We start from the raw sequence: 13,854 nt of genomic DNA, 5'->3' as shown, positions 1-13,854 counted from the left end.
AGACAATGACTATTTTTTCTTTGTGTCATTTTAACAACGTTTATACAATTTTTTTAAAGAGCTATAGAGTAAAAGGTACATTGACACACAGATGCTAGGATGTAGAAGTGGTGTCTTCTTTCTTCAGTGTGTCAAGTCCTCACTCTACACGCAGTGTGAAAATATTTAAATGACAGATTTCTCACACTCATAACATGTCAGAGGGAACCTGGCCCTGACACAGGAGAGGTGAGATTCTTTGAGAAGAAACTGGAGGCAAAGCCATGTATTACCATGGATTTATCCCTCTTGTTTATACCTATGTCTGTTAACAGCCTCTCCGCCCCCAATTTCTGTGCATAATCAAAGCCCAGATCACACACAGGGGATCCCCTTAGGAGAATATTTTGAGAAGCTCCAGGAAGGTGTATTCCTAAGTTATCTCCCCTCTTGGGGAGCTATTCCTTTGTCTTAAGAATCCCCTTTCTTAAAGGTCTTCTTTGAAAATGTAAATAATCCTGAGAATGGTAATATAGAAAATCGCCAAAACCATGGTGTGAATGAATTCTTCAATCTGACATTAAGTACACTCTGCTTCTTGCTATTAACTCAAAATCTCTTGCCCAGACCACTCTACTGCGTGACTCCAGCTTTTTTAAAAAAAACATTTGTATGTATGTATGTATGTATGTGTTTTTTACTTTTGGCTGTGTCGGGTCTTAGCCGCAGCACGCTGACTCCAGAGCGAATGGGCCCTGCAGTTTGTGGCACGCCGGCTCACTAGTTGAAGCGTGTGGGCTCAGTAGTTGTGGTGCGTGGGCATGTGGGATCTTAGTTCCCCCACCGGGGATTGAACTTGCATCCCCTGAACTGGAAGGTGGACTCTTTACCACTGGACCACCATGGAAGTCCCATGACTCCAGCTTTCCATTTTCTAAACTCTCTTCTCCTCTGTCACCAGTTCTCTTTCTAAAACTCAGATTAAATGTATTATTCACATTCTGAAACCCATTCCCTGTAGCAAATTTTCTTTCAAACTGAAGTCACAATCCGTTTGGTGGGTTACAACAGAACTTAACAAAATGAAACAGAATTAAACAGGATAGAAATACCAGTATTTTCACAAATTGAAAGGTGAGTTTTATTACACAAAACTTTTATTTTAATTATTATGTGTATATTTGCACCAGGCTACGTATAGAGAGCATTCCTTTCTGTGTATTGTGGTCTGAAATTTGAAAGCCACTGGCCTATAAGATGCAGTTCACACTTGGGGTGGCTTATCAGATGTATCCCAGGTGCCTTCCTCTGTGCCTTTCCAGGCTTGTCCTTCCTACTCTCCATCCTTTAAAACATATGATCTAACTGAGTTGTGTCCCATTCAGTTCTTTGAACATATTCTACATCTTGGTGCCTCTACCCCATTTCTCTGCTTGATGAACCTTGAAGGCCTGGTTCAAAGATCAGCTCCTCTGTGCTCCTCATGGGCAGAATTAAGCACTTCCTGTTGCATTTTGGCGCTCTCTCTCTCTCTCTCTCTCTTTCTCTCTCTCTCTCTCAGCACTCATCCCGTCGTGCTCTATTTTGTGCTTCCTCTCTCTGCAATGAGAAACTCCTCAGAGAACAGCTCTCTGCAAGAATGTTAGGCTCTCAATGTCCACTGAGGTAATGAAGTAGAAACATACATGAAATCATAACTTTTATAAAGTATAGAAAAAAATGTTTGGCTTCCTAATTATGGGATTTTGAGGAAACCTTGAAGAGAGCAACATGATTAAGGTAGTGGTTTGAGAGGGAGCTGCTACCCAGCTAACGGTGGTTGAGAATACCATGGAGGCATAAGATGTGAGGAAGGTAAATCAGAGAGGGTTAGCTTTGACGGTGAAAAACTTCTACATAAACTACTCATTCTCTTTATTCCAAGTCAAGGATACTTGTTATTTTCAGTATTTTCACTGAGCATTTAATAAAAACATCTGTGGCATTTTAAAAATAACTGGCAATGATTTTTTGATAGACTAGAGATTACCCAATGAATCTTGATATCCCAAACATTTTGTCATTTTTACTATTTCTTAACTCCTTTTTCCTTAAGTTACAGATGTTATTTTTGTTTACTTTCTTTCCAATTTTTATTGTTTGGGGTATAAAATTAATTTTTATTTAAAAATGTAAAGAATTTCTAAATTTCACAGTTAATTTCTCATGACAAAGGAAACTAGCACAGAGTTAATCATTTCTACACTTGACAAACTTAATCCAAATCAGAGCTTTGGTTCCCTAATATCGGCACTTATGATCATTAACACAGTTCACTAGAGATTTGTGTGTTTAGGTGTTTTCACTTCTGTCATTGAAATGTGTTACTCTTTCCAGCCCACATATTGGTAATTGGTAATTAAGCCTATGGTTTAACTAATTTGAGTTGAATGAAGCAGAACTAGATTAATTCCAGAGGGAATTAGAATTAATAAGGACAAAAACCTTGTGTTCAAATGTTATATTAATAAAAACCCGATACAAATTAGAATATAGGTATTGTGTATTGCTCCATTCAAATCATTTTAAGGGGAAAATACAACCTCAGATCTTTGGTAGAAAAATATCTTTCTCTTTCTTGACATTATAAAACATTTATAAAATATGGCAGCACTTTCGTCTTTAATTTTCTTCTTCATTTTTCATTCACCATGGATTCCTTCTTCCTCCTGTTTGCTGTTGTGGCTTTTCCATTTTCCCTCATTTCTGCCTCCTCCTTTTTGTTTATCTCCAATTTTCCCTCTCCCTCCCTGCTCTGTTTTCTCTTTTCTTTCTTCCCACCTTGCCGTGTTATTTAAGCATGCTGTAAACTTATTCATTCCCCAAAGACAAAACCAGCTATCTGAGCAACACTTTGTCAGCATAATACATTTACAGAATGCATATTTATGAACCTTTGAGCTTTTATTGTTCCACAGGGCAAATAAAAAACATGAAAAGTAGCAATATAGTGTTTCAAAGGTCCCTCAAGGAAAACAAAAGTAGCTGGAAATAAATTTGGAAAAAGGTTCTTCTGTAAAAACAGAACCTTGAATTGGTACATGCCAAAGCGTGAAGAGAAGGAATCATTTTTGTTCTTCCTCCTAAACTAAGACTTAGGAGATTTTAAACTTTTTAATAGGTCTAGCGTCTTACAGTTTGGAAACGAAAATAATTTTAAAAGAGGTTTGGACATAAATGTTTACAATCCAGAGAATCTTAAAACAGCATGTTGCGTTTGGCTATAATAAAAAGAGGGGAAAGAGGGGACTGAAATTGGAAAGCCCATCTTACCTCCAAATTACCTTCCAGCATGGAGTCTTACACTAAGTGAGTCAGATTAAAGAGCTTGGGAGTAGAAATGAAAATCTTATAAGATGTGTTTTGAGAGTCTTATTTTCATTGATTTAGCAGAGTAATTAAATTCTCATCTTGTTTCCCCAACTCTCCAAAATGAACAGATTATTAATATTTAACGCCTGGTGGGGAAGTGGCCACATGTCCTAGCCGCCGTGTTCAGACAGAGTGGGATAAAAACCTGGAGAAGGTGAGAAGCCTAGAGGTGAGAATTTTGGAAAATTTCAGGGGGGACTCTAAACCCCAAATTCTGATTTAGATATCAAGGAGCTGGGGGGGCGCACTTTTTGAGATCAACCCTGTCCTTCAATACATTCCATTCATTGATGCCACACACTTCAAGCTCTTGGCAGACTGAATGGCGTATCCCCAAAAGCTGTGTCTAAAAAGCATCAAAATGGAGCCTTCAATTTTGAGCCTGCAACTTTGAGGCTGCAGTTTGAACAGTTAGGAATGGAAGATTCTCTAACAATGACCCCCAAAGTCAACCTTTTAATCACTGGGCACATAGGTTTCGGAAATGAGCTGTACCTAAATTAGGGACTGAATTCCAAACAGAGAATAGAGTGAAACTAGGTTTAAGTTTCATCTGAAGTGGGAAGAATCACAGACTTCTTGGATTCAGAATGTTACAGGATTTAATTTCCGTTGGAGAATGTGCCCTAGAGAATGGCGCATCCCCAAGGACCCCATTCGTCTTGCCACCGTATCCCTTATACTTAAGTCCACGAAATCACTCAGAGAGAGGACAGAAGAGAAGACCTGGTCCCAGCCTTACTCCACACTGTCTTCAGCAATAGTTTTCTTGTTTCCACCTCCTTCCAATCAAGTCATTTTCTTCCGCTCCAGACAAAGAAAAAACCCCAGGTGGTGACCATGTGTAAGTGCTAACAGCATCTCAGCCAAACCAAGATGAGGGAGGGCTGATGTTAACTCTTAAGTTCCCTAGAGAAAGTTCCATTTCTTAATGCTCACTTTAGTAGTAAGAAAACTAAGTCTAGGCAATGATTACAAGGTTCCCAACAAACACCAACTGGGAGAGGCTGGTGAGTACCAAAAGAGTGGAAACGAGTCTATTTCATGTACCACTGTATAGCCCATGTGTCTATGTGCCCGGGACATAGTTGGTACACAACAGATAGGCTTATGTTAATTAGCATAAATTAAGTTTAGCCTTTGTGCATTGCCCTCCCTGACTGCCACTTGACTAAACCTGATTGCACATATTATGTTTGTTTGCTGGGAGGTTAAACAACTGTCTCTGTATTTCACTGAGCAGAACAAAGGAAGTGGTTTCTATGCCTCTGCCGGTCACATTTCCTTCTTCTATTTTATCTGCTTCTTCCCCTTTTTCTACCTGCATGGCACCAATTCCGGTTCTATGTGGAACATTAATAATCCTAACAACTGTCTCCAAGAAAACCCACACGTGAAGCCAGAGTGCATAAATAACCAAAGTGTCCCCACCCCCTAAAACTCAGCCTTAGGAAAAGATTTCAAAGAGCAGTCATTAAATAATATCTGTTAGCATTCGGAACCATTTAATATGCTCTCTGTAGTGCTATTCATTGGAGGAGATGCTAGGAGTGATGGTGATCAGGAAGAAGAAAGAAAGAAACCACAACCTTAAGGAATGGGGTTGCAAGGAGGTACCTGTCCTGCTTCAGCAACTGCTTCCCTCAGTTTTGAAATACAGTGTCCTAAAATGATACATGAAGTCCTGCTTATGTCTCTAGCCTTAGCATCCATCTATTTCCTATATGTACTCTGTTCTTTGTTCATATGGAACTACTCTCAGTTTCCTGAGCATTAACATTTAAAGTTTCTCTCATGTCCCTCACGTTGTGTGAGTTATATGAGCCCAGCAAACTCCTGCTCATCTCTCAAAATACCGGCTCACATTCTCGCTAGGAATGGAATCTAACACCGAGGCCTGCAGAGGTGGAGGCAACAGCTCTCCTCATCTCTGTTACATCACTTCTGAACTCACAGAACCGTGAGTTTCTGGAAGGAAATGACTGTGTGTTGCTCATTTTTACATCACTGGGGTGTAGCACAATATCCGTCACATAAAAGGTCCTTAAAATGTGTATTGAACTCATGGCTAGATGGATGGAATGATGGATTAACGAAACATTAAAGTCCTAGTGGAATTTTTTTTAAAAAAAATTTATTTATTTTTGGCTGCACTGGGTCTTTGTTGCTGCGCACGGGCTTTCTCTAGTTGCGGCAAGCGGGGGCTATGCTTCGTTGCGGTGCGTGGGCTTCTCATGGCGGTGGCTTCTCTTGTTGCGGAGCATGGGCTCTAGGAGCGCGGGCTTCTGTAGTTGTGGCGTGTGGACTCAGTAGTTGTGGCTCACGGGCTCTAGCGCATAGGCTCAGTAGTTGTGGCACACGGGCTCAGTAGTTGTGGCACACGGGCTCAGTAGTTGTGGTGCGCAGGCTCAGTAGTTGTGGTGCACGGGCTCAGTTGCTCTGCAGCATGTGGGATCTTCCTGGACCAGGGCTCGAACCCGTGTCCCCTGCATTGACAGGTAGATTCCTACCCACTGCACCACCAGGGAGTCCCCCCTAGTGGTTTATTGCTACTAGGGTCACGGAGATTGGACTAGTCGATGATGATAACGTGTAGAGAAGGCAGAGATGGGGATGGATAGGGAAGCACTACTGCCTCCTCCAGCATCTGCTGTTCCCCATGGATGTGTTTCACTCTTTTGCTTAAGTCCCACACAATATAGTCACCCTGTCTTTGTATGGAGTTTCTCTCCTTTTCACTTATGAATGTTGCTAAAGTTGACTTTTTGAGATCATGAGTTGGTTAGCATTTCAGAGAGAGTATTCATCAACACAGATGCTAGTCTTTTCCAGAGGTAACAAAGTAATGTTTTAAAGAAAAGTAAAGAATGTTTTAAAGAAAACATTCTTTAAAAACTCACGCTGTAAAGGAGATGGCTGTCAATTTTTTGCAGCGTTTCCCATCTGGAAATAAAGTCTATTTCCCGTGCCCTGGAATCTGGGCTGGCACTGTGACGTGTGCTCACAAGCAGAATGAAAGAGAGGAAGTGCCCATCTGTGTCTAGAACGTGGGAGATGTGGAGGCTTCCAGCTGCATTCTCTTGGGGCCCTTGGCTCCCACGTAAAGCGTTCTCTCCCTGCTCGAGAGATCACGTGAATGGAGACAGCCCATGTGTTCCCGCTGTTCCGGCCATCCCAGCCAGGGTGACAGCTCGTGCACAAGGTCATCTGACATTTCTCGCTTCAGTCAACGACTCTGGATGACTGAAGTGACCCCGAGTAAGACCAGAAGAAGAACCACCCGCCTGAGCCCAGTCTCGGTTACAGAATTACCATCAAGTAAATGGTTGTGGTCTGAACCTCTGAGTTTGGAGGTGGTTTGTTGCACAGCAGATCTTGGGAACATGCAGGAACCCATCTGTGATTACATAAATCAGCCTTGAAACGATGCCCCAAATGATGTGTTCTTTAGCAATGCGTCTGTAACACGTGAGGCATGTAAAACATTCATTATGATTTTTAAAAACCTTTGGTTAGACACATTTCACAGCTCGCTCTTGCGTGCCTTAGGATCTGTCTCTTATTTTTCCACCGCTCTGCTCACCAGCTCCCCTTTAAGCTGTGTCAATGCTTCAAGAGTAATGGTTTTCTGAAATTTATAGCTTAGCCATAAAACTTTGACCTGGGCTGGTATCTAAAGTGTCAGAACGTGGCATTTTTATGTTTATCTTGTAGTTAGCTCAGAGAAACATGTACCAGCCTTATGTCTTTTTCAATGCGTGCATTCTCAGAAGAGCAGCTTTCAACATCCAACGACTTGTGAGAGCAACTGAGTTTTACAGAATCACGGATCCACTTGCTACTTGACTTTTCCATGGTGGTTCAGCTCGCTCTTTTAGGTATGTTAAGTTGGAAATTTAACTTAACATTAAGTTAAGTGAAGTGAGGAAGCTAGTTACAATTGATATGATGCTCCAAAGTGAGTGTACAACCTCCTTCTAAGGAACTGGGTTAAAAATGGCTTCACAGGACTTCCCTGGTGGCGCAGTGGATAAGAATCTGCCTGCCAATGCAAGGGACATGGGTTTGAGCCCTGGTCTGGGAAGATCCCACATGCCTCAGAGCAACTAAGCCCGTGTGCCACAACTACTGGGCCTGCGCTCTAGAGCCCGTGAGCCATGACTACTGAAGCCCACGTGCCTAAAGCCCGTGCTCCGCAACAAGAGAAGCCACCACAATGAGAAGCCTGTGCACTGCAATGAAGACCCAATGGAGCCAAAAATAAAATAAATAAATTTATTTTTAAGAAATGGCTTCACAACTCTTGGTCCATATCCATTCCAGGGGAATAAGAAGGTTCTGGTTGATGAAATTTTTTTTATAAAGAGAACGTTTTTGGAGGGAACTGAGCTGTGAGGTCTTCTGGCCAAGGGGAAGGTAGGCTGGGCAGGAGACATTTCCCTCCGTGCACCAGGCTTAGTGAGGGAACTTGAGTGGACTATGTGGACCATGTGTGCCCTGCAGTCACGGGGCACAAGGCACCTGCCTTCTGCTAGGGACCTGTGACCACAGAATGAGGGCTGCATGGGGGACTACACATCATGACCTTCCAATACAGTAAGTCCCTTATGTACGAATCTTCAAGTTGCAAACTTTCAAAGATGTGAACCTGCGTTTGCATGTCCAATCACGTAAGTTAGTTCACGTGTCTGACGTACGTTGTCACGTGCATGCATCCTCTACAAGTGGTTGTGCTTTTGTGTACTTTACTGTACAGTACTGTATAGAGTACAGTAGTATGGTATCTTTATTCCAAGCCCAGGATGTCTGGAAGCAAGCGTAAAAGCAGTGGTGTTGTAGCTGGTACTGCTAAGAAGCGCCCAGAGAGACGAGGAAGAAGATGTAACTGAAGAACTGAAGAGATTCACGACACAGGAAATGGCAAGGGGCTTTTCTTTATCTGAGGAGGCACTGTTAGTTTTTGAGGCACAGGACCTGAATGTAGAATGGTACCCAAAGGTGGCAGCAGCCATTCAGAATGCAGTCCAGTGCTACCGTGTCATCTATGACGAGAAAAGAAGAGCTACTACCCAGACATCACTGGATCATTTTTTCAAGAGGGTACATAGAACTGAATCCAGCAAGGAACCAGAACCAGTGACATCAACGTCAGGCATGAGTGAAATGGCAGCTTGCCCTCCATCTCCTATTGCTGAGGATCCTTCAGCTCTACCATCTCCCACCTCCTCTCCCTCCTCCAGTCAGGAACTCTTCTTGCCTGTTCACTCGATGCCAGCTCTGTATGCCAGCTGTTGTACTGCAATATTGTCCTTTTCAAGGTACGATACTGTAAGATTAAAAATGTTTTCTTTATTTTTTGTGTTTGTTTTTTGTGTATTATTTGTGTGAAAAGTATTATAAACCTGTCATAGTACAGTACTATAGAGCCGATTGTGTTAGTTGGGTACCCAGGCTAACTTTGTTGGACTTATGAACGCGCTCTCAGAATGGAGCTTGTCTGTATGTAGGGAACTTACTGTAGCAAGTTAAATGTGACAGAATATCAGGGACTAGGTGAGCAACTCTTAACCTGGCCATCGGTCCCTGTGGAAGGGGGCCCTGCCCCAAAGGGGTGAAGCAGAGTATGTGTCAGGAGCAACCAATCAAAAGAGTCCCTGTGCTCTCTCTGCACCAGGGTTTGTGCCCCAGGGAAGGGAGGGGGGCTCAGAGCGAACCTGTGAGTGAACTTCACCTCCAACAACTGTAGCCCTGTGAGCACAGAGGCAGCTTCTAACAGTCCCAGGCAGGTCAGAACTTCCTGCTTCCCCTTTATTTCTCCTCTCCCCTTCTCTGCCCCCAGCTGGGTCAGAAAGAGATTCTAGCAGGGATGAGGTGGGAAGAGAGAGGGAAGCTCCTTCCCCACAGTAATGGCAAAGCCACAGCAGGACCCAGATGGAGAAAGGAAAGTTTTCCTTTAAATCAAGTATGAAGTTTTGATTATTACCTGAGCCTGGATACTTTGGCCTGATTCCAGACTGTGCTTTCGACTTGCAGAAATAATAGGATGCTGTGCTATGCAAAGTGGACCAGAAAAGTCATGAAAGTAAGTCAGAGACAAGACAATTTCCACGAAATACAGTTTAAAGGGGCCAAGGGAAACAAAATAAAATTGCACTGTGATTACATTCCGTGGAAGCAGATATACTGCAATTCAATATACCGGTTATATTAATCAGGGGGTTCGCTCTGAGGCTCCCTCCCTTCCCTGGGATCCTTTTAAAGAATTGCTAGTTTAAAGCATTTGAGATCTAATTAAAATCTGTTCTTACACCTTTTCACAGCAATATAATTTCTTTTATTCCCCACATCTTTACTTTTCAAAAAAAGAATGATAAATTAAATGCAGGGCATAGGACACTTTGGAATATTTGAACAATAAGAATTTTTTAAAACCAACTATTGCTTATTGATACTAAAATAATATGCTGACATTTTTTTCTGAGTTAACGGCGGTCAAAAATCTGTCATGATCTCACCTCTTACTAATTGCTGTAATTTATTGGTACATTATTGCCAGTGATAAAAATCTGCTTTAATGCAATTTGAGTCATAATGTGGTAAGTAGTATTCAAAACACATAGACAAAAGAAGCGTCTCATCTTTTCAAAAACTTTAGTAAGAGTTGTTGATTGATTTTGCAATGGAATATGACTATCACCGTGAGAGTAACACTTCATAAATACACAATCAACAGGGTGACTATTTGATAAAACGTTTCCCTCCCAAGATTTCTAAATTCTATCCTGAGATATATTATTTTTACACGTGTGAAGAAGAAAAGAGTAACAGCAAGGTTAACTGACTTGCCTAAGGTTAGCTATCAATCAGTGGAAGGAAGCACAGAGTCCCTACCTGGAAACCTTAAGCCACCAGACTAAATAGAGGGTCTGGATAAAGGATGGGGAACAGCATAGCTTCCATGTGAAATGGGAAAGGAGGTGGGTACCTCTTGGATGGGGCTGTTATGTCTTTTCTATTTCTTGTATTTCAGCTTATTTGAGTCTTTCTTTATGGAGTTCTAAAAATAGATATATATGCTATGTATTTAATGAAAATAGTCCCTGGGTACATGTTTTGGCATACTGTGCCCTGCTCACATTGTCTATAATTGAGGGTACAGGACTTATCCTGAACTTTGCCCACAGAAGGAAAAGGAATAAAATACTCTCTTGGTAGTAAAACACTCAGACTTACTTCATAAAGAGGAAGTTTGTTTGTTTTTTTTAACATAAGAGGAAGTTTTAAAATTAATGGAAAATATGCAGAAAAATGGAATTAATGAGGAAAATAGTTCTCGAAAGATAGATTTTAAAACACCACCAGCAAAGTTGTCTGTGTGTAGAGGCAGAAAAACACTGGGTTCCAGTCCTAATCCTGATGCTTTAGTCATCTATGGCTGTGGAGCCAATTACTCTGAAATTTAGTGACTTAACACAAAAAACATTTATGACCTCACGATTTCTGCCTGTGAGGAGTCTGCATATAGATTAGCTGAAGTCTTGTTCTCATGGTCTTTCCCAGAGAGTTGACGTGGGCTGTGTCCTCATCTGAAGGATCGACTGAGGGAAGGTCTGACTCAGGGTCACTCACAGTTGTTGGTAAGATTCAGTTCCTTGTGAGTTGAGAGCTTCAGTTTCTCACTGTGGTTTTATCAGTTCCTTTCCTTGCAGGAGTCTCCAGAGGGAGCCCGCAACACAGCAGCTGCCTTCCTTCAGAGTCAAGTGAGAGGATAATCAATGCTGGGCGAGAAGAGAGTGAATAAGAGGGAAAGAAGCCAGAGTCTTTTGTAACCTGACCTCGGCCGTGACCTGCCATTGCTCTTGCAGGATTTTCTTGGTTAGAAGCCAGTTACCAGGTCCAGCCTGTACTAATGGGGAAGAGATCACACAAGAGCATGAATACTGGCTGGAGAGGACCATAGGGAGCCACCTCCACACTGGATTCTGCAAACTGATGAGGCATATGTGTCAGACAGGTGACGTGTGGTACCTATGATAGGAGAGGTCTGAGCCCTTCTGCCCACTGCATCTTGGAACTGCAGTTGTCAAGGAAAATACAGCCCAGCGGAGCAGTGGATAGAAGAATGCTTTAGTCACACAGCAGGGAGAATGAGATCAGCTTCCATGGTGGGAGTCAGTCCCCCAAGGACAGTAGGTCCCTTCCAGTGACCACTGCAGGGCAACTGGCCTGTGCCCACCCCTGCTGTGCTGCAGAAGCAGGACCTCATCCCCTCCCCGTCAAAGACAGCTGTGGCTGGGATGCTGGCCAGGTGCTGTATAACGCACACATTTAAGCAGAACAAAGGAGCACACAAAGAGTCTGCATCAGGCAAAGCTATTCCCACACAAGGTGATAAACCCATCCAGGCTATGAGGACTCTTCATCTCTTGCTGAGGAAGTGTTCCAGGCCCAAGGTCCATGCTGATGTGACCTGAGGATGGGGGCTGGGGTCGAAAGCCTGCATGCATGGGACCTCCGTTTCCAGCAATGTGAGATCAGGCAAGTCACCTCAAAGAACAACTTATCTTCCCCATTGATAAAATGAGGGGTTTGGACTGGATGATTCCTAAATTCAGTTCCAGTGTTCTAGTTCCATTGTTCTCTGTTGCAGTTTAGTTAACTAACACGTCTAGGTGGAGGGCCAGCCACACGGTGGGCACCTTGCTGGATCCTGGGAGGACGATCACCACTGTTGCCCTCAAGAACCTCAGGGGCACTAAACATGGTACCTGCCCCGCCATACCGGGAACTCTGACTCCACATTTTAAACCTGAGGTTGAATCCAAACACTCCGTACAGCACACGCCCTGGAACATTCTGTTTCATTCAGAAATACTTTGTTGCTTCTGTATGAGACAGATTCTATAACTCTTAAAAGCCTTGCTTCCTGGAATAAACATATTTCTGAAAATATTGAACAAAATTAATTATTCAAGCCAGAACTTTCTTAGTACTGAAAATGCTTTTTTCTGACACATACACTCCATTCTTTTAACAAAAAGGATTGAATATGTCTGTGGAATTAATTTTGTACAGAAATACCACTTATGCATGGGTGCCCGGTTTTTAGGAAAATCAGCAGCGGTTTCATTCTCTCTGTATTCTTAAAGGGGAGGAACATAGAGCAATGGACCAATGAGCCTGTGGAGTACTCAGATGTGGAGAGAAAGCTCCCAAGGGCTAACCTTTTTATAACTCTTTTATCTTTGGCTTCATCTTACCCCTTCTTTAGGAGTAGAATCTCTTTAGTCTTTTCTTCACCTTCCAAACATATAAGCTCCCACCGCTAAGAGCTATGGTTTAGATCCGGGACCATCTCTGCACTCATGGTTCCTGACTGAACTGTCATGGTACACTTGGTCCAGAGACCACCAGCGAGAAAAGGACAGTCTGAGGGGCTACAGAAGCAGTGGCAGCCGTACTGAGCAGGAATCATATCATAACCCAAATAAATAGGTACCAATATTATTCACATTTTATAGGTGACGATACACAATACATATAGCCAGGAATACATAATGCAAATCCATGAGGCCAGATGCTGACTTAAGCAGATTAAATTCTTTGCTCATTATTGACTGAGCCAGGTTTCGAAATCAAAGTCTGAATCCAAAGCTCTGCACGATACTAGAAGGACAAATTTTTAGGCAAAACTCTAGTGCAATGAAAGAGATTTGCTGGCAGCTCTGCCTCGGTTCCCCCTAGACTCTTGGGAAAACTTTCTGTCTGAAAATTGCCTGAGTTTCCTTCACCGAAAACTTGATGGAAAGAGACATTTATTGAACATCTACTATGCATCAGGCCTTTTCACACGTACTATTTCACTCTGATCCTCCCAATTAGCCCAAGAGGTGTTCATTCATTCATTTGATGGGTATTTACGGAGTGCCTACGATGGACCAGATAGTGTTGCTAGCACTGAGGGATTCAAAAGTGAATAAGGCATATGCAATTCCTGCCTGGAATGCAAACAGGGAAACAAACAGGCATCTATCACACTGCGTGATAAATGCTACAACAGGCAAGGCTCAAATGCCTAGGCAACATGGAAGGAGAAAGTCCCAAGTGTTGGGAGGTCAGAAAAAGTCATTAAAAAATATCATGTTTTTTTCCCCTCCTATCTGTATGCCTTTCTGGCATATGGGTACCTACATTTGGCTGTGTCAGCCAGGAATACATAATGTAAATCCCATGAGGCCAGATGGTAGCTGTGAAAGGTCGATGGTCATTTCGTCCATACCTCTGGGTCAAGAGCCTTCATTTTTTTATAAAGAGGATGCTGAAAATCCTGCTGCTTTTTGGATGATTGTCAAAGCCCATTATTGCCTATTAATTGGCAAAGGGAATGCCTTCTCTCCACACTTCGTCTAGGGAAAAAAACCTTGAGCGCTCTCTTTTTCATTCTTAAGAAGTTTGGCTGTGAGT

The sequence above is a fragment of the Lagenorhynchus albirostris genome, chromosome 2 (assembly GCF_949774975.1).
Source record: "Lagenorhynchus albirostris chromosome 2, mLagAlb1.1, whole genome shotgun sequence".
Lineage (NCBI taxonomy): Eukaryota > Metazoa > Chordata > Mammalia > Artiodactyla > Delphinidae > Lagenorhynchus > Lagenorhynchus albirostris.
The sequence above is the reverse complement of the archived record's forward strand: the minus strand, read 5'-3'. Positions refer to the sequence as shown.